A 21319-nucleotide genomic window follows, 5' to 3' on the forward strand; every position below is an offset into this window, starting at 1 on the left:
CCTTGGAAAACAAAATGCCTGGAAATTCACATTGTTAAGCATACCAAGGAAAATCAGTTATTTTCTCAACGGGCTTTATGCTTAATAGCAGTGTAAGGTGCCATTTCTTAATGGCAGCAAGTGAAATATCATTGCACTTTATGTTGGTAATTCTGTCAAGGTGGGTTATACATTTCAACCATGCTGTAGCAGATTTAAATGTAATGGTACAACTTCCAAATGCGAGCTTCTCATTTAGAAGGACAAGTCTGAACAGAAATAAATGTATATGTGTATTGTAAGATCCAGAAAGTAATTCAAGCAGACCTCTCTGGAGTTTTTAAACAATCTCAGTATGCTGCAAAAATTACTTTCAGTTCTTTAGGCTCCCACAGATTGCAGCACAGAAAATCAATACTTTTTCAGCTAATGTCAATTTTTTCCATTAAAGGATAAATGAGGAAGTGTGAGGCTTCTAGTTTTCTCTGACTTCAGTGCAATTCCCAGATAGCTAATCTTTATCTATCTTTTTATTTTGTATAATGCATACTTAGTGCTTGTCATTTTATTCTCATTGCCAACCATTGCTTGTGTTTACGAGTTAAATACTCAAATAATGATGGAATTGTGGTGCATTTTTAAAGCCTTTGTTCAAGTACCTCAAGTTAAGATGGTGAATGTTTTATTTGACGAAATTAAACTTCATAAGAAACTGAAAATTATCCCTATTGTGGGTTAGTTTTCTGCTCATTCAGTGATGTGATGGCTTGTGTTATCTTTGTAGTCACTGGAATTTGTCAGTGTTTAAGAACTGGTACTGTGAGAGGATTTGTTCCTCAGTTTAATTTTTATAAACCGAAATGTAATAGATCCCTGAACAAACATTTCCTATTCATATGTTGTCAGCAAGCCAAATGTATTTAATTTTTAAAATTTTGTTTGTTGCTTTGATGATCAGTGTCACCTCTGCACCCAGCAAGATCATGAAGTGGATCCTCCTGGAAGCTACGCTAGGCACATGGATAATAAGAAGGTGATTGGAGACTACCACCATGGCTTCACTAAGGGCAAATTGTGCCTGACATGTTTAGTGGCCTTCTATGACAGGGTTACAGCACTGGGGAATAAGGGAAGAGCAACTGATGTCATCTACTGGACTTGTGCAAAGCATTTGACACTGTCCTGCATGACATCCTTTTCTCTAAATTGGAGAGACTTGGATCTGATGGATGGACCACTCGGTGGATAAGGAATTGACTGGATGGTTGCACTCCAGGAATTGTGGTTAATGGCTCAGTGTCCAAGTGGAGAGCAGTGATGAGTGACATTCCTCAGGGGTCAGTGTTGGGACCAGCGCTGTCGTTGGTGACGTGGTCAGTGGGATTGAGTGCACCCTCAGCAAGTTCACCAACAACACCAAGCTGTGTGGTGCGGTTGACAGTCTGGAGGGACAGGATGGTTTTAAACTGAAAGAGAATAGATTTAGATTAGATGTAAGAAAGAAATTCTTCACTGTGAGGTGGTGAGGCACTGGCACAGGTTGCCCAGAGAAGCTGTGGCTGCCCCCTCCCTGGAAGTGTTCAAGGCCAGGTTGGACGGGGCTTTGAGCAACCTGGTCTAGTGGAAGGTGTCCCTGCCCATGGCAGGGGGGTTGGAACTAGGTGATCTTTAAGGTCCCTTCCAACCCAAACCATTCTATGATCCTCTATACACCTATTTTGAAAATACTGTAGTTTTGAATTAGAGAAAATATTTTTTTATTCTCTGAAGTAAACATGCACTTTACATTTCTATTTCCATAGATTTATCAAGAGTAGCAAGAGAGTGGCATGATCAAGGGCAACACAGCAAGTGAAAAGTGAAAGATAGCAAATGTCAAAGTTTAGGTTTTGCTCATTATTTGTTTTGCTAATAAGGGCGTGTGCACATATGAGCAGAACTCAGGAGGCAACAGCATTTACTCTGCCAGATGAGAAGTAGAGAAACTAAGTCAATTGTCCTCCATTCTAGGAGGAGATGGATCTTGCAAATAATGATATTAGGATTTTGCTGAAGTTTCTCCCATGGACAGCTGTTACTGTTGCTATAAAGTTTGCTGGAATGTAAGAGCAGCCTTACTTGTTAGCAGTGGCTGACAGGGACTGTGTGGTATGAAGTTTCACTTGATCTACAGAAGACCTACATAAATAAAAATGGGGAATGTATATCTCAGAAAAAGAGTGTGTGGAGAACAATTGAACTCTCTGTACAGGATTTAGCAAACAGGCTCTTGCTCAGAACACAGGGTCAGAAACTAAGCAGAGAGAGAATATCTTCCCCTCTGGGTTATGCCCAATTGCAGATTGCAACGGACGGTTCTGAATGAGTTTCTAAACCTGCGTACCTTGTTCAGCTGCAGCGTGGGTGCCCCAGGCAATGTGCTTGTATCTACAAACCTCTGTAGAAACTTTGGTTAGCAATCCTTCAGTGAGCTGAGCAACATATTTCAATATTTTTCATTGTACTTAACGTTTTACATGCTTCAGTACATTTAGTCCATGCTCCAGTTCTTTCTGCACACAAACCCATATTTTCCCATCTTTGTTATTAAACTAGCTGTAAGAGGCAGTCAATGTTAAAGAGAAATGCATAAAGGAGAAAGTAAATGACAGAAAGTCAAAATTAAGCAAACCATTTCAGTGCTATTACTAGATTTAAGAGAGAATATGACATCTTATAAATAGTTTCAAAGACTAAAACATAAATATTTGAAAGGAATGGACGGCAGACTTCAAACTTGTAGCAGTTGTTTGACAGAGTTGCCTGTTGTCTTGCTGAGGGCCTGGCTGGAGTGGTGTAGAACTGGAGAGCAGTGCCCTGCACAGCTGTAGAGAGAGGTGTTTTTTTTTTTAAAAAAAAAAAAAAAAAAAAAAAGAAAAAGTGAGGGAAGTAAATTTCCTAACTTTCCTGAATGCATAGGTGAAGCCCTGCTTGGTAGAATAGATGCAATTTTCCTGCTTCAGGTTGCTTGTTAAAAGTTAGAGAAAATAAGGATGAACGTGAGATTTTTTTCAAAACACTTCAATTTCCAACTGAATATCTAAAGTGCTTTTTTTCCCCTGCCTCCTTGTTAATTTGTCTTTTAGAATTTTTATACACAGGAAGCTGTCCCAAAGCACTTGTTTGTTAGATGTCACTATGTAGCATTAATACAATTAACCTTACAAGTCCTTTTTTCTTCTTTAGCATATTTGCTTAGTAGTCTTTCAAGAATTAGTTTAAAATCTGCTATTTTCTGATGTTGATTAATTCTGGAACAGGTATTGCATACAACAGGGGAGTTTCTCTTCTATGTAAATGGCTATGGGCATCTTGGCTGAGGTTGCTGACACATATTTGGCTACACACTGCCTTACCAGCTATTGTCAAGGACTAAGGAATGTTGCAAAGATAAAATGAGTTACTTAACAAAATTATTGTTGTCCTTACAGTTGGAGTAGTCTCTCCTCCAAAGGGAGAAAAAGATTTGTAACACAACTGGAGATAAAATAACTGTCAAGGGTAACAAATATTTTATGATGTTGGGGTATGAAATTGTCCTAAAGTGCTTTTAAAAAAAAGTGACTGAGTATCTTTGTTCATTCAGTGGCAATATACACATTAATGAAAAGTTTCAATTGAAAAACACTGACTAGGCCTCACTTCTGAGTAGAACTTGGATGCTTCTCTGTAATTCAATTGTGTAATTTCTGGAGGTATATTTATTTGTAAAAATGGCAGTATTATGACTAGTAATACTTAATATTTTTTGAGATAACATTTATGTATAAATAAAAACATCAAAATATATTTTCACTGTCTAGATGATAGATGGCTCAGAGTCATTGCAGTCTAACAGTTTTATTCTAGGGAATTTACAAATACTGAGTTGCTATGCATATAACCTGAGTTTATAATTTGTGAATGGTAACAAGGAGCAGAGGGAGGAATTTTATCTGTATTTCTATTTTTGCTGTATCTTTTCTGGTTTTTAATATAGTAGCATTTTATCATTTATACTTTTGGCATTACTCTTGCATGCAATATACTTTTCAGGACTATTCTTATGCATAGAGGTTGCTGTCAGATAATGTTAGGAGATATCTCAGTAGCTATGGAATCAGTAGACAACACTGAGAGAAGCTTAAAAAGGAGATGCTGAACTTCAAACTGTGGGTGGTATGGCACTAGAAGTTCAGTAAAACCTGATGACTTGAGTTGCGGTTTCTGACACACACTATTTAGGTCTTCATGGCCAGCAACACATGAAATAAACCCCGCTATCCCATTTTTTTGGCTTCAGCAGTGGTACGCAACTGTTCTGTTACATAAACGTGTGATTCCCCTCAAGAAGGAAGAGGATGCTTGCATTTTGATCACCCTTTTTATTCATACAAATGTATCATTAGAATCCTGTTCATATTTTGATGAATCTTGCTGTGGAAAATCCAAATTTATCAGCATCTCAAGTGAGAATAAGCAGCTCTGAGTGGGGACAGTGCTCCCTTATTTGTCAAAGTGAGTGAGCAGAGAGAGGAGGAATACCTAATGAATCCCGTTTGATCAGAGTCTGTGATAGCCAGCACATCATCTTGGCTCTGGCCAAGACCACAGATAAAATCTTACAGTGGTTGTTAATAGCGGAGGTGGAGGTGTGGATAGGATCCTGGCAACTGGGGCTTTAATGATACGAGAATGAAGTCTGATGTCATCATGAAAGAAAATGTTTAGTGGCCTGTCTTGAGCATGAGTATATACGTAATGGTAATAAATGCCTCTTCAGGTTGGGAATCAGTCCTAATAGAATTGCAAGTGAATGTTGTGCTTCTTCCTCCTGAGAAATCATGACAACAGTAATTGAAACAACCAGATTTTTGTTCAGCTGCTTACTGCTGGAGGTCTTTCTGTTATCTTTAACCCGGCGTTAATTTAGGTCACCCTTTAATCTAAGTAAAAGAGACCATGTATGCTTTCTGTCTTCTCTGTCAGTACAGAATGTCCAGAGAATGCTGTTCGTTTTGGTGCTAGTGTACTGCATGAAATTTCAGCTTATATACTTTAATATGAAAACAATACAGCTTTTAAAATTATTTGTTAGTTTATGCTCTGTACTTATTTATTTTGGGTATCCTCCTATCTTCCTACTTCTAAGTATAGTACCAAGTCCTTAAAAATTACTTGTTTTATTGAAGATCATTGTGCCTACGCAAGTGCAGCAAGAGTCTGAGTCTGTAATATCTCTGCCCTGCAATCTAAAGCGCTCAAGCAGTGTCCTCCTGGAGCCTCGCTGAAATAGATGAGCAGCTACAGATGCTGTAAACTCCAAGCCCTGCACGTACATATCTGTATAGCAAAAGTGTCTTCCAAAAATTAACTCAAAATTGAAACCAGAATGCAAATAGATGCAAACACAGTAAGTTGTTTTGTTTCTTTTCTTCATAACACCAAATAGGGCAAGGTGTGTTTTAACTCATCATTTACTCACATAGCTCCTCAGAAAATTAACACACTATCAATAGCAGTAGTTGTAAGGACAAGTCTTACTTTAATTTTTTTGTTATTTATCTCCTGAATACAGTCCATCACTGTCACCTGTTTTATTAACATTTCAGAATGCATAATAGTTTATAATAGAGAAATACAACTCCTGTTGTCTCTTCCTCCAGGCTTAAGTAAGAATAATGTATTTTCGTATCTATTTATATTATGTATGTTAAAGCATCATTATGAAACTGAAAATGCCTCTGAGTACATTTTATGGAAGTTGAAAGCCCCTGAGTGATAATGGCAGGCTATCACTGACCTTGTTGGTGTATTTAGTGCTAGTGTTTCAGGATGCAGAACATCTTGATACTCATTTATCTGTGACCTGGGCCTCTCAGATGGTCGTCTTGTTCAAGCGTTCTCAGTGGTAAAATCTGCTTTCTTATGTTAGAGAACTGGAATGCTTTCCTTGGACAGGGCAAAACGTCAGAAAATTTAAAACACTTGTAAGAAATAACCACTCATTCTGGAAGTAATAGGGGCAAAGAAAGTTTTTGGCCAAAAGTGCGCTGGTTAGCGTAGGCTGGAGAAACCTTTATGTGTTACAGGGCAGAGAGTAAAGTGAAAACAGAGTAAACACAGTTAAAAGAAAAATTTGGGTTATTTTCCATCTTTCTGGTAGGATCTTAAAGGATCCACTGTAAGTTTCTGCATGGCATCTGTCCCACCCTCTCCAGGGGTGATGAAAACTGGAGAGGTTCGGGTGGATCTGTATCTCCTGTGGGCCAGGCAGAAAATAGAGAGGCAGTGCTTGGATTCACAGAAGAGGATTTTTAATTCTGTTAGATTAGGAAATACAGTTTATTGGTTCATTATACTCCGAAAAAAGTTGAAGTGTTGTACCTTAGTGAATTTGGATTAATTTTAGCAAATACTTTCCTTAAAAGGAAAAATGGAGAAAAATTTGAAAAGCTGAAATTTCATTTGAATACGTTTGCAATGAAATGATAATTTTCATGTGTCTTGATGTTAAAATGGCCTTTTTCCGCCAAGCTACTTAAAATTTCTCCTTTCTTCCTCCTTTTGGCCCTGAACTAAAAAAAAATCCACTATTGATACAGCCAAAGTAGGTTATTTTTCAGTTAAGAGTTTGAGGTTTATGAAACATGTCAATAAACATGCCCAAGGAAAAACTTGACTGTTCCAAAAATACAAGGCAGTCTTTTCTAGTTAAGAAAAGCTCTCCTAGCATATGGTGTGTTTCTTTTAAGATGCAAAATATTCATATACTGAGATGAACCTTCTGGAGGAACTTTGAGGCAATAGCTCCTGCTCTTAAAGCTTCTGCCTTTATTTGTTTCAACAGAGACTTACTTTCTGAAAATCTTTCTTCCCAATGTCTAAAAGATGTTAATAGCACCCTGCCAAACTGTTGTTGACAATCTATTTCTTGTAGGATGCTGTTATATAAAAATAGCTTTTTTTATATATATTTAATTTCTCAAGCCAGGAGAAACATTTGGATTTGCTTTCAGCATGAGTCTAGAATAACATTAATGTCTCTGGCATAGTAGTTGTTGTAGTCTTGTATGACAACTGTGTTGTACACATTATCTTACATGACTGTAGTTGTGGAATAGATTGCATTTTATATGTGATTGACATGTTATTGCATACAGGGCTGCCTCATCCATTTCTTTCAGTGCCTTGCTTGCTGTAGCAGTAACCTGTGTCTGCTGCCATAGTGCTAGCATGACCTTCATACAAACCAGCAAAAACCTGTCTTGTTTGCTCAGCATCCCAAAAGGCAATTAGGAATGGTTGCCCAAGCAACGTAACAGCCTTGTCAAATACCACGGGGATTGCTGTGATGCCAGTTGGACTGTTCTGTCAGAAGTGGCATGCTTCCACACGCAAAACAGTGGAGTAGCGAAGGAATGTTGTTGCTTCCCATTTGCTTTTTATCTTTGCTTGGACTCTTTTCTGCTGAAATGGTGGAAAATAAGCAAAGGCACAGCGTAAACAGAGAAAAAAATAATTAAAAAGCAACACGAACAAGGAAAGGAATCCTGTGGGGAAGCTCTGCATTGTGGATGCAGGAACAAAGCAATGGAAAAAAATCACAGGGAAAAGAGTGTTGAAGTGGAAGAAGCATTTAAACAGAATAAAGCTATTTAGAAAAGGAAAGTAGGGAGAAAACATGGGAAATGCTGAAGGAGCAGTATAAAGGGATAAAAATGGGAAACATCTTTTTTTAAGCATCCGTAACTTATGTTAAAACTGTTTCTTCATGAGAGGTACTATCTGTGTTTCACGTTGTTTTTGTTTGTTTGTTTTGTTTTGTTTGCTTTTTTAAATTAAAAAGAAATTGGCAGACTTACTGATGCTTTGATACTTGGGTTTGTTTCCCTAATATAAAACCTGCCAAAGATCTCTTCTGGGTGCAGGTGGCTTATTGGTCTTGTGTGGTTAAAGCAAACTTGTATTTTGCAGCCAACAGCACACAAGGGAGCAATATGGCTAGTATCACATCTGTCTGCCTTTTTTTTCTTCTCAGCTTGAATGAAGAGCTACCTATTTACAGCTAGGATAACTGCGGGAAGGCCTTGGCAGCCATCCAGACAAAGGGCTTGCACTCACATCTCTACATCCATAGTGGGATGCTGTAGCTGCTTTCCTGCTGTTAACCCACCTAATTTTCCTCATTTGATACACATATAGTCTGTGAATTCTTGGATAGCTCAGGTACTGTATGAAATACTTGTTCCATCTGTTCAGAGCATTTGAGCTTTATACAGATCAATTCAGAGGTTTAGATCTTGACTGTTTTCTTTAGCCAGTAAAGAATTATAATACATGGAAGTCTTTTGGAATAAAAGCTAAGCCATGAGAAAAGAACAACAACCAACTAAATAGGAAATAACAAATACCTTATTTCAGTGTTTTTCCTGAGAGGTGTATGTATTTGTTTGTTAGCTGAGGTCTCATTAAGAGTCAGTTTATTCTGCCACTTATGTGCTAGTTTCTTCAGCTCTCACAGAAAGACATTCCTTGTTAGTCCAGAAGCGTTTGGGTTCTCCTTTAACTGCTTTTCTGCTATGTAATTTCATCATGGATGGTGTCTACTTTAAGGCTTTTATTTTCTCCAGTAGCGTGGTTCGATGGAATCAACAAAATCTGTAACATTGATATGTGTCCTAATGTATTAAAATCTGATTTTTGCTGGTCATTGTAGTACTCTGCTCTGTCAGCTGCTTTTAATGTAGCTGCTACTGCCAACAGTCACAATTACTACAGAGGACTCATGCATGTGGAATTGGGTTTAGAAATTGGGGTGCACTGCCTTCAAAGTTACAGAGCTCTAACACAAGCTGCAACAAAAATTGTCTTCCTTCTCTGGACTGATTAATAGTTTACATTAATTTATTTGATTCTTTCATGGAGTCCACTTCTGCTCGCATCCTATTTATATTATAATCTGATCAGCATCTCTTCATGTAATCATGTGACATTGTCATAACAAGGTGAAGTTTTGATTGTCTACGCAGCTTCTTATATGAACATCCATTACCACAGTAGCAGAACACAATGAATCTGATATATAAAAGTTGCCCTGTCCTGTCCTTCTAAATTCAGTCTTCAGAGCACCCCACTTCAAAGGACCTGCCTTTTTCTTTTAGGGAGTCTGGACTTGATTTGAGGTCCCTTTTTGCTAAAAACTTTATAAGATAGAAGCAACTGCAGTAGCTTGGCATATAAAATGGTCACCTCACCATATGAATTTGAGCAGATTTCTCATAAGAGCTTTGAGTCTACTATTGGGAATTTTTGTTTTGTTTAAATTTAAAGTCTAAATACAGATTTTGGAGGTTAACTTTACGATTCCCGTTTTTTGGTGGAAAAAAAAAAAGTAAAAATTGATTCTAATCTCAAAGATATAACTAACTAAAATGAAAATATGTTATGTTTGGGTACAGCATCCTCAGGATAAAGCATCCCTGTTTATATAATAGAGATTTTTCTTTCTTTATTTTAGATGATAAAGAATAGCACATTTTTAAAATACAGTTGTAGATAGAATTCTTCCTATCATTGTGTGAATGTTACAAATAATCAGAGACACCTAGCTTAATTTCCCTGACATTTAGGGAATAGAATAAATTTTATTGAAGTGTTTTTTTTTCTTCATACCATAGAGTCAAAATCTCTTTTATCTGGCATGTGTATATAGAGATTCATAGTTTTTGTCTACTGACTAAAAAATGTTGACCAAAAATAAAGAAAATTGCTTTTTAATACAGAAATTGGTTACTCTGTGCTTTGCAAAGCTGTATATTTGTTCAGTAAATTCTATCTGGTTTACCTAGAATTTCTTGTATCTTAAACAATACATTCATGATAATACTTAAAGTACTTCTAATCATCATAATCTCTTTTTAAAAAAAAAGAGACCATTCTATAATTGTAGAACTTTTTTTTTCTCTTCCATTTATCTCCTTTACCTGCAGCCTGTGTAATCTTCTTAGTTTCTATTCTTCTGATCCCCTGTTTCCTAGGAGATTTCTATGTATTCTTATTTTTATTAGATTAAAATAGAATTCCTGAAACATTTTCTATATGTGTACTATTAATCTATTAATCTGCTTGGGAAGGGACTCTCTGGGCTGTTTTACTTATTTATTTGCCCGTATTCGTATGTTGGAGTCCGTTGTCGTAAATTCTTATGCAAATTGACTGGATTGGTGAGTCACTGTGATGTTAGTCAGATTACAGTCAACCTCCCCGCATTTTACTCAGCTCTTCAGAGATATATGGTCACTGGTAATGAGTGATCTCTCTTGCCTTCACTGTTATATTCCTACTGTTTCTTAAAACTTTGTTACTGTGGCATATGTATCATGGATACAGAACAAAATAAGATGGAGTATTTACTGGCATACTCATCATAACCAAAAGTTCTAGCTGAATTCCAGTTAGAGTGTTTGTGTGCAGTACAGTTCAAGATACACTTCTAGGACTGATACTTTCAATTTTTTTTTTTTTAATATCTATATTTTTTTTTATATTGGAAACCAATCAAATAATATAAACTATTTGTTTTACAGGCAACTTTCACAACAGGCCTGCACTTTTATATATGTTAGGGAATTCTTAAAGAGTATAGGAATTTGGCTTGGCTTGACTGCTGCATAACACAAGAGAGAAACCTGCACATACAATTCCTGCCACAATCCAATCGAGCTGCACTATATTTTTTTTAGCAATAGTTCTACTTTTTGCTTATACCAACTCCATTTAGGAACATAACAGTACAGAAGCGGAAGAAACCACCTGAGTTACTGAATCCAGCCTACAGCATCACATGCAGTTCTGAGGTGGACAATAAGTCCAGGTCTGTAGAAGCAACTGCTGTGGCCAGAAGTCAGAAATACACCCAGCATCATAAGTCCTGTTTTATCAAAATCCCAGAGATAAAAACATGAATTGCACTACCAAGACAGCACAACTATTTCCATTGGCTTGAGGTACCACAATGACTTGGAAGCATTGATGTGTCCTCAGCAAAGTGTTCATACTCGCATGTCACGTGCCACCATGCTCCTTTCTTTCTTGCTGTCTCTTCATAAAACCTGGCAGTTTGAGCTAGAGGAAAAACTTGTTCTTGATCCTAGGTCTGGTAATCAGATTAACTCTGGAAGCATGTAAGTTCTTGAGAAGCTTCTTATTGCCATTAAGATCATCAGTGCTTCCTGCTTGGTACCAGACCTGTGTCTTCCACAAATCTCTGATAGTTCAGGATCTCTCTGGAAATGTGGGCTGGAGGAATAGGGCACTTCCTGGTGTGGGCAGACTGCTGGCACCAATGGTGGAATGTGATCTGACTCAATTAAGAAAAAAGAAACAGCAAACCCCGTGGTGTTCAACATACCTTCCAGCAATGTCTTGTATTCCCATTTCTGCAAAACCTGATGAACTGAATGCATATCAAGGAAGTTGTTCCAATAGTCCTGCTTGAAAATGTGCAATTTATTTCTAGTATAAATATGTTAGCTTCAGCTTGAGAACAATGCTTAGTTTCTCTCTCTAAATCTATGCATTTAGAGCAGGCTGAAATCCAAGACTTTGTACATCATGTCAAGCATGAACACTGGTGACTAGGGTAAACCTGTGCTGTGTGTTAAGTGTGTGCCACAAGAAAGGAAACGAAGACCCTTAAAAAGCTGTAATAGCAGTAGTAGTCCTGTTGGCTGGGTCAATTCCAAGGCAAAAAAAAGTCACAAATCATTTTACTATATGAACTCTTAATAAATGTGATGTTTTTTGTGAGTGTGTTTTTTTTAATTTACATTGTCTAATAAGTGTAGAAATGTTGTTTTTTTTTTCTTCACATTTTTGACGCTGGAGAAAGGAAGAGTTTCAAAGCCCACTGAAAAGATGGGATCTATGAGATAGTGGGAAGAGAGAAAAGGAAGGGCAGCCAGGCAACTTCTGAATTTCCATTGATAACACTTACTAAGCTGTCATGGCCAGAATGGTGATGCAGAAGCCCGATGTGCTGTGGCCAGTGGTGAATCTTATGCATCATCTTCGTTGGTCTAGGGTTGGATTTCTTTGCTAACAGCAGACAATTTTCCAAGATACATCATGCTGTTAATTGTTGTAGCATTAATTTATGATGCACTGGATTAAAAACTAGATTTTGTCATAATTTTAGCTCTTGTATTTTCCAGGGTAATGGCAATTAATAAGCAAGGTTATGTTCAAATAGGAAGAAAGCAGAGAGGATTACATGCAATTAAAAAATCTAGTAAAAATAATTGTTTTAAAGGTTCATCTTTGGATTTTCACACTACTGCAGCTGATCTGGCTTTTGAGATAATCTATTTTGGAGTATTATTTTTATTGATACTCTAATAAGATATTTTTGCACTATTAAAATCTTTGCATTTCAGTTGGTATACTGCAGGCAATCTTGCTGCTGAAGGATTTAACTTTTTTGATTGAAAATGGAAATTCTTTGTTTCTTTCTGAATTCTGAATGATGAATGACTGAACAATGCAACAAAGTTGATCAGCAGATATAAGCATGGTATGAGCTGTTAAAGAACAGTAATTTGATTGTCTATACTACGAGAACCATTTCTCATGAGATTTAAAATATTCAGTTTTCCATTCTGATATATGAATAATTGTGAATAAAATGCTTTTCTGAAGAAGTAACAATATAGCAATGGGCTCATAAATTTGACTTTTTTTTCCTTTTGTAATTTTTATGTGTGTGGCAAGTTTGAGGGTGCTCTTTAATTAAAGTGATTTGTATTTTGCCTTAGTCCGGAACTGGTGCACCCTCATCTCATGGGGCTTGAAAGACTTGGTTTGTAGCATTGCAGGTGTAAAGATGATGTATTTGTTCATTGTGTGCTCTGTTTGTCCTGGCTCTAATAGTGGCTTTTCTGGTTCAAGAAAGGCAATGCAAGCAGCATCTGCGGCTTTGCAGCAGCTTTGCAGCACTGTCAATCTTCACAAGTGTGTCAGCTTCTTTGGATGAACAAGTACTTAATCGTACTGTTTTCTCCTTGGTGGGTTTGCTTTGTATGTGATATGTTCCTTAGGAACGGATCTGTTTCTCCGATGTGATAGATCACAGTGAGAAAAGGATTTGTGTCCTTTCCATCTATCTCTTAAAGTAAAAAATGAGACCTGTTAAATGACAGTGTTGATTTCAATGACTCTCCTTTGGTGGCAAATACTTACATGTGTAACATCTTTGACTGACTATGCTAATGCATAGACGTTTTATTTTTTTGCAATTTTCCAAGGTGGTCTTGTACACCAAGGTATACTAAAGTTGTCTTTCTTTGAAGAATGCAAAGCATCCAGGGTTCCTCTCAGCTTTGTCTCATGTGTGAAATATGCTACTCAGATTAATTATCCTAAAGTTCTATGACAGTGGTCACACATAAAAGTGATATTTTTATATGGCATAGTAAAGGTCAGGTGATACTTGCAGGTTTTCAGGAAGTGCTGGCATTTCTGATGGTGCTAGTTTATTCTTGGAGATCAGCCCTGTTCCTGTATCTCCATGCATGCTGCAATCTTTTGTTGTTATTCAGAAAGACAATGTGTCGCCATATGTGTGTGGTAAGTTATTTTCCCTTTTTTAAAAGCTTTGTCAACATTTCTGTTTTTAAAGCATTTATTAAATCATCTCAATTAGGATGCATTTTTTAAATATTACAGAATTAAGCTCTTCAGTATTTTGGTGTGGTATAGTTAAGCAAAAGTATTTCTGTAATAATTGCCTCTTGTGGCCTTTCAGCCCACCAGATGGGCAAATGGTCAAAAATCTAAAACATTCTTATTTCAGGATAAATAAGATATTTCAAACTAGAATAGTTAGTGTCACTGTGACTAAAAAGACCCCCTGATTTTTCTGTGTGACTGTAGAGCCTAGGACACTGCAGAATATTCCCAGTATCTGCAGTGTGGAGCGTAGGCAGTGAGTCATAAATACTCTTCTGTCTTAACTGGCTTTGGGAGGGAGGATAACGCAAAGTTGGCGTTCCTTAGCTCTGGCTTCTCTCCAGGGGCTTTCAGGCAAGGCAGAGTGGCAGTAGTTGTAGTGACTTTGATGGGAAAGCTTTACTGATTGCATTGGTAACACCAGTGCCTTTTTTGGATCTGGTAGACCACTAATTGGATCTGGTGTTAGTGAAGAGTGAGGTTTGGTTGCTATCAGTTAGCTTTTACAGTGTGACCCAGTAGGCTCTGACTGTTCCATAGTTTTGAATTACAGCTCTGGTATTTGACACGGGTGTGCCAGCTTAGCTGGATAGGAAATTACTAAGATTTCTTTTATAAATAAAATGGTGAATCTCGGGTTTGTTCTGATATGAAAGCACATTAAAGCATACAAATTTAGGAACTCTTATAAAACACCCCACATTCCTCTAACTTCTGCCTTTTATTTCTCCTTTCTTTCCAAACATATGAAGAAAAAACTATTGAAAAGGCTTTTTTTTTTTTTTTTCTTTCCCCTCCCTCTGGCATGGTGTTGTACCATTTTCTCCAAGTGCTGGATAAGTGCTGTTTGGATATCTGCAGAGCTACAAACCTTACGCATATTACAGTGAAATAGCAGTTCGAAGAGAGCTAGCTCAACATTCTCGCACTATTAAAATACAGTGAAGTAGATACAGGTCTGTAGGGAAAATACTGCAATATTTCTGTTCTGTTTGTTAGTTGTAGTATATTGTTTTGGTTTTATATTTTACATTTGAATAACCTCTCACATTTAATAACTATGTCAACAGAAAGAAATCTAATTGCATGAAATTTTTGTTTCTTTGGGAGTAGTAGTTAATATTTTGGGGTGTGGGTTTTTTGCCTTGTTTGTTTCTTTGTTTTTTAAGGGGAACTACTGAGTTATGGTTCACTGCAGTTGAATAGTTATGAAGATGATGAGTACTGGCCTGATGACTACCTTCCTGTGCTCTGTTCTTTACTTTCTAGCATGCTGCTTTGAGCTCTCTGATTTCATGAAACCCGTTCTGACTGGAAGTGACCCTTGCACTTTCCAGATCCCAAGCACTTGGGAAAAAGGGAGACTAGTCTCTGATGGCCAATGACAGACATTTTAATTACCACTTCCTGTCAGCTTGTTCGAACAGGTCTGTATGATGGCTAAATCTACTGTTGAGGGTGATAAAGGTGATGTCATATGACATACACAGCAGTTGGATCAAAAAGAGTTGAACTGATGAACAGGTGTGGAATACCTGGATAATTCTGCTTATAACCCATCTTCGTGACAGTGAAGGATAATAGATTTGGTTTGTGTAAAATTTGTGAATACTGTATTATGTTCAGGACAACATAAGGAATTTGAGCATTTTTTGCAGTCCTTCTTGTCTTGTCTTATTTCCAGCTTCAAAATTGTGGAGAGAGACATCCAGGTAACTGATCCTATATTGGAGCTTCTTTTTGTAGCAGACATTTACATTGATATGACATTTTTGCATGATGTTTACATGACATTAGTTCAAGTGACAATCTCCTTTTGATTTCTAGATCGAAATTGTATCCCAAGTTGTGTAGCAAAAGGAGTATTTTATCTGATGGGATGGGACTAGAACATTCAATGTAGGCAGGTTGGTTTTTAGCCCTTCCTTTATTTTATATGTAGGGTCGTGATCAGAAGTTTTAAAGGAAAGTGTAGTAACTTCAAGTTATGCCTATCTGGAGCAGATAATGTATTTCCTGCTGGAAGATGCTTCAATGAAAGGATACCTCAAGACCCTGGCTGTATTCCATTTGATTGAATGTACTATCATTGGAACATTTCATCTTAAGTGATGAGTCATTTCTGACTCAGGCAAAGAAAAAAAAAGATCTATAAAGAAGCCAAACTTTGAAATGAGAGTGACAGATCAGAATAAAAACACAGAATGTTGGAAATCTGGATATGAAATTCTCTAACGTCTCCATTTTGTATTTATTTGTCTAGTGGATGAAGTAATGAAGAAAACCTTGCCTGAAAAATTATCTCCAATTAATGGAAGCTACTGTCAGCTTGGTAATAGAATAAATTATTTAATTAAATATTCTTGAAATAATTCTTGTTGTATAACCAACAGTAGTTGACTTAATGAATATGTGATAGGTTTCTCTTTCTTCTGTGCTAAAATTTTTGACCTGTTAGATTTCAGTTTATTTCACTCAGGATAGTGAGATCATAGTTAGTTGCCATGCAAATTTGTAAAGGTGGTGGTAGTGGAAGAGGAAAACAACAGAAACGTAAGTGGCAAGTCTTTTGCTCTGATGCATAGACCATAAAAAAGTGAAGTCCTTGTGGTCTTTTTGATGTAGAAGTGACAGAATAGGGCCTTGTTCCTTGTCATTTATCCTGTTTTGAGTAAGGCCTTACAGAAAAGTCCCAACATCAGTGCTGCTGTTGAGTCCTTTGTGTGCTAGAAAGAGTTATGTTCTATGTTCACTGTTGACTTGGTCTTGCCAGTAGTCACAAACCATTCACAAATCGGTGCTTTTCCCTTTGAAAAGGGACCTACTGAAGTGCCAGCTCTAGTTTGGTGAAGCCCTCAGAGGAATAGGAACAACAGGAGGTGGAGGAGGAGAGAGGAAGATAAGAAGATACATATTTGTGGTGGACATACTTACGTAGTTTCATAAGGGGCTTGAGAAAACATGTAAACATTTTAAGAAAATGAAACAATATTGGACTTCTACGTTGTATACTAGCTATTTGCTTTCACTTTATATTTTAAAGTCAAGGGAAATAGCTGAATACTTGCTAGATATACACAGAAAAATGTAAACTCAGAATATTTTACTTGATGTTTCTCTCAGTTGTGCTTTTTTACACAACTTCGCCATTTAGAGGATAGGTTGGGTTAATAATTGTATTTGGCTAAATCAAATGTCAAAGACAATTTAAAGGTAGCTTATAACTCATCCTTCTCTTACTATTTTCTGTGCTGAATCATCCTGAAATTGTGAATATTGCAGTCTTAATCTTATGTTACAGTTGCTGGGTAATCCTTTTATTATTTGGATTTTTGTCTCCTGTCAAGCTGAAGGCATCATTACCTCATCTTAGAAGGACCAAAAAAAAAAATAAAAAAAAAAAAATTCATATTCTAAGGAGGAGAACCCTATTAATTCTAGGAGCTTTTATTTCTACTTACTGCCTTTTAACGTTTTAGTCACTCCCCCTGCAAAGTGGAAGGGAGCCAGCTGTGTTAGAAGTAGCATCTCAAGAACATATTCTGTCATGTCAGCACTTCCTCATTCAGTTTTGCTATGCTGAGACTGTAAAGGGGGCCTCAACACAATGTTGATCCTATGGGTATCGCTGGCTTTGATCATAAATTACCTTTCCTCAAGTGTTTACCATCCTTGATGGTGCTGGATTCAAATTTCTGTATATGTTGGAATGCTCTCTGAACCAAAACATTTATGACCACTGAAAACTTCCCTCAGATTCCATTTCATACAGCAGTTCATGACTATACACATGCTCTTGTATAGCTGCTGCAGCTCTCTAACTTCTTGTTGTGCCATTTCTTTGTACTTCAGATTCTTCCTAAATCTAATGGATGTCATTAAAGAAACTGACACCATTAGCAGGTAAAACGAATATTGCTGTGGTCTCTGTGACATCCTTAATTTTTGGGTTTTTTTGGCATGTGGATTAGTACAGGGTATGGCAAATATTGTGGTATTGGCACTTGGCTACCACAGGTTCCTAAGGGTAACCACTGTAGGCTGAAATAGCTTGTTTAAGCAAATAACCACAACATGTAATTACTTTGTTAATTAATATAAAAGCTCTTCAGTTTTCTATAGCTTCCTTTTTGGATTCATTATGATGAGTTAGAAATAATAATTATAGATAATGAAACAGGATATTTATTTAAACCTCTGTGTGAAAACATGGTCTGGGAAGGAAGACTTGTCCTCTTTATAAAAATGGTTTTGGGAGCTAGCTCCTTCTGAGCCATTCTCTGGAAGCTGGGGGCAGAACTCGGCTTAACTTGTGCCAAGTACAGCATTTCAAACAGGGCAGCGTTTTATTGTGGAGTGTGAAAAAACCCATTTTTTTACAGATCATGTTGACAAACACAACCTGTTAATGGTTTGTTAGGATAAAGAACAAAACTTAAACAAAAATAGTTCTAGAAATACCTTTTTAGGCCATGTCAAAGCCTAGTATCCAGCTATGATTTCCCAGACACTGACAAAATCTTTTTCACTTCAGTGTTGCGTTGTGGAGATAGCTCTGATGTACACTGTGTTTTTACATCCCTGTGCTGCAGGGCAGGCTATATTTAGGAATGGTCGATTAGCACAATCATCTCTAATCTATGGTATATAGTATGTCAGGGAAATACCCATCTGAAATGTGACACAATTATGCAAAAAAACATGACAGATTTAATGGATCTATCTATAGTTTATATTCCACAAGTTTTCTCCCTACTTCTCCAAAGCAAAACATGTTGGGACTGTGCTTACAAAAATTCGTAGATGCCAGTTTTGAGGTAGAAGGTTCCTACAATGGCCTCCCCAGTCAGGAATAAATAATTTCTGAGATGTTTGAAGTCATCAGTCAGTTTTATGTTTTGGAACATACTAGTTGCACAGATTCTTAACCTTTAATTGGTCATACCTTAAAAGTAGTTTTTTTCACTTGAGGCCCATTGCAATATAAGTAATAACTCCGGTAGCACAACATGTGCAATATATATATATTTATATGTTGGTTCAGTTGTCATATGTGTATCCTTTCAGTGGAGACTAGGTAGGTAGTGGACAATAAATGAAACAACCATATACCAGGATGTACTCCAGAAAGCAAGGGATGGATGTGGAGTGCAATGCTCTTGCACTGTCACTTGTGAAACTTTATGGGAGGATTGAGACAGAGGTACCAGAGGAAAAGCAAGCAGAAGAAACTGGAGGGAGAATAAAAAAAAAGTTTGGTTTTGTTGGTAGTGAGACATTTTTTGAAGATGGGGGACTGCTAAATTATAGATATGTGTGGTGTAAAGTCTCTTTGTGTACTTGAGAAGCTAGGTAGTGGGATATTATTCAGACAGGGGAAGCACAAGTATCAGTGATATAACTGATCATTTTGAAACCAGATGTATATTAGCCCTGGATAAACATATGGGAGGGCATTCTTTTAATGACATGTTTTCAGTAGTTGTTTAGGGTCATATAATTTGTCTTTTTTTTCCACTTCTGTCTCTATTAACACAACTTGAAAATGTTTCACATTGTTGCTAGGAATTGGTGGCCTTGAGTGCAAAGCCGCTGCCTTATATGGTCCTGTTAACACTTTCTCATGGATTGCTGCAAACCTGAGAAAACTGTTATGGCTGTACTCTATGTTTGGGACAAAACGCTGCAAGCTGGTTGGTGCTGTGAGTGCTTGACACTTTTACAACCACATCTTTGGGTACCGTTGTGTATACAGCGCAGCAAGCATTTAATTCAGACTATTTGAGACAGTAGGTGCATGCTAATTCAATGATCTTCTTCTGGTGCTTTTTCCAGTATTTAAAAATTTTGGACCTCTGAAATACTTCTCAGTGTATTTTTTCATTACAATTCCATGACCAAAGAAACAACCATTCTCCTCAAGTAGACTGCCCCGAATCTCAGGAATTACTAAGGAAGTTTAAAATACTGCAAAGTCATACTGACTTAGTTGCATCTGCAGATACTGCTTGGTTTGCAGTCGCTCACTGCTCTTAATGCAGAGGTCTAATTTATGGTTATTTGCTGCTTACTAAATTTAGATTGGATGGTTTTGCTTGCTTGTTTTTGAAACAAAGGTGAGATATTGTACAGTTTGCTTTGGATTTGGTTTTTGTAAATTACTCATCAAGTTAAATTTAAAAAATAGACTCCTCTGAATTACCTTTTGGAAGTGAACTTTATTTCCTTTACATGGCATGTTTGTGGGCCAAGTCCAGAGGCTACTCATATAGAAAAGTTGCGTTGCTAATCCAACTCCTTAGTGTTGTCAAAGTGTAACTAATAACAGCAAAAATTTCTAAGTACCCCTTAGAATTGCTGGCCTGGATAGACAGGGGAATACTTCATATGAACCCTCACTCTAACTTGTCTGATGCCATGCAGAAAACACAGGTGCGGCATTGCCATCAGAGGCAGGGATAGCCTAAACAAGTGAAGATGTGACCATCCCTGCTAACATCTGATACTGGTACTTAATCTTCCAGTCCCACTGGGATTTGGAGACTCTCTGGGTGGAGTGAACTGTAAGAGACTTTGAGCAGCTCCCTGGTTGGTTGTTCATCCTACTCATAACTAGATGGAAAACAGTCTGTAATTTGGTTAGATTTCATTTAGTTAGTTGTACATAAGAATAGTTTTGCTATTCTGATTTCTATCTCAGATATGATAGAATGATTTAGTAATGAAAAGATTGGTAGAAGATTGTTTTATGGGCCATATATAGCAGAACGACATATGGGAATTTACACACAGTGGTGGAACAATGCCAACATTTGCACCATATCTGGGACAGATGTCAGACAGGATGTGAGCCTGGAAGAGTCCCTCTTTTATTTTGTTCAGGGCAGTGTGGGTGTTTGAGGAAAACACTTTCACTGAAATGCTCATTTTTGTAGGTGGTCTTCTGGGTAGTTACTGTACAGATGAGGAGACTGTAAGTTAAGAATTAATCAGTCAAACAACTGAAGAGCACTGAATAAACGTATTTCATTTCAACTTTTAAATTTAATGAAATATTCCAATATTTTAAAAGTATTTCTAGTGCTTTTTTTCTTTTTTTGTAAGGGGGTGTGTGTGTATAGAAATTTTATTATGAGAAACCATGAGAAATCCTGGTTCTGACAGTGAAAAATTCTATAATTTATAATATATAATTATAACTAACTTTCTACTGCTATTCCCAGTTTTTTGATAAAGAGATGATAGTACTTTCATCGCAACACTCCAAAAAAAGCAGCCTTTTTGAACAGTTGCAGTAGCACACGGCAGGAACAATTCCAACTTTGTTTTTGTTTTCTTTTTCAAGCTTTTTCCTGCATGTCGATCTTTCCATGAGCCAAAATGGCAACAGATTTAGGCCTGCACTGTAATGTAGTTACACTTGGTCAAGCTTGTGTTACCTCACGTGCATGAAAGATTATGTTTTCTGAGTTAGTAAAAACCCTATGTAGTTCACTGGGATATTGTGTGACTTTTTAGACCTCTCCATGCATATGATATAACATTAACTGTCTTTTAAAACAGGAAACAACAGAAGAGGTTGAACAGTCAAGGC

At 37.1% G+C, this 21319-nt stretch overlaps 1 protein-coding gene across 6 annotated transcripts in view; it reads left to right on the plus strand.

Annotated features, from left to right (window-relative positions):
* OSBPL6 (oxysterol binding protein like 6) overlaps nt 1–21319 on the plus strand; it is a 110668-nt gene that overhangs the window by 10570 nt on the left and 78779 nt on the right. The window contains exon 2 of one of the 6 annotated variants that reach the window (XM_074829236.1): nt 938–1012. The exons of the other annotated variants lie outside the window; for them this stretch is intronic. The gene's annotated coding sequence lies outside the window, so the exon portion shown is untranslated. The remainder of the gene's footprint in view (nt 1–937; nt 1013–21319) is intronic. 6 annotated transcript variants of the gene reach the window in all.

Source organism: Strix aluco, chromosome 6 (genome assembly GCF_031877795.1).
Source record: "Strix aluco isolate bStrAlu1 chromosome 6, bStrAlu1.hap1, whole genome shotgun sequence".
In the NCBI taxonomy this organism is placed as follows: domain Eukaryota; kingdom Metazoa; phylum Chordata; class Aves; order Strigiformes; family Strigidae; genus Strix; species Strix aluco.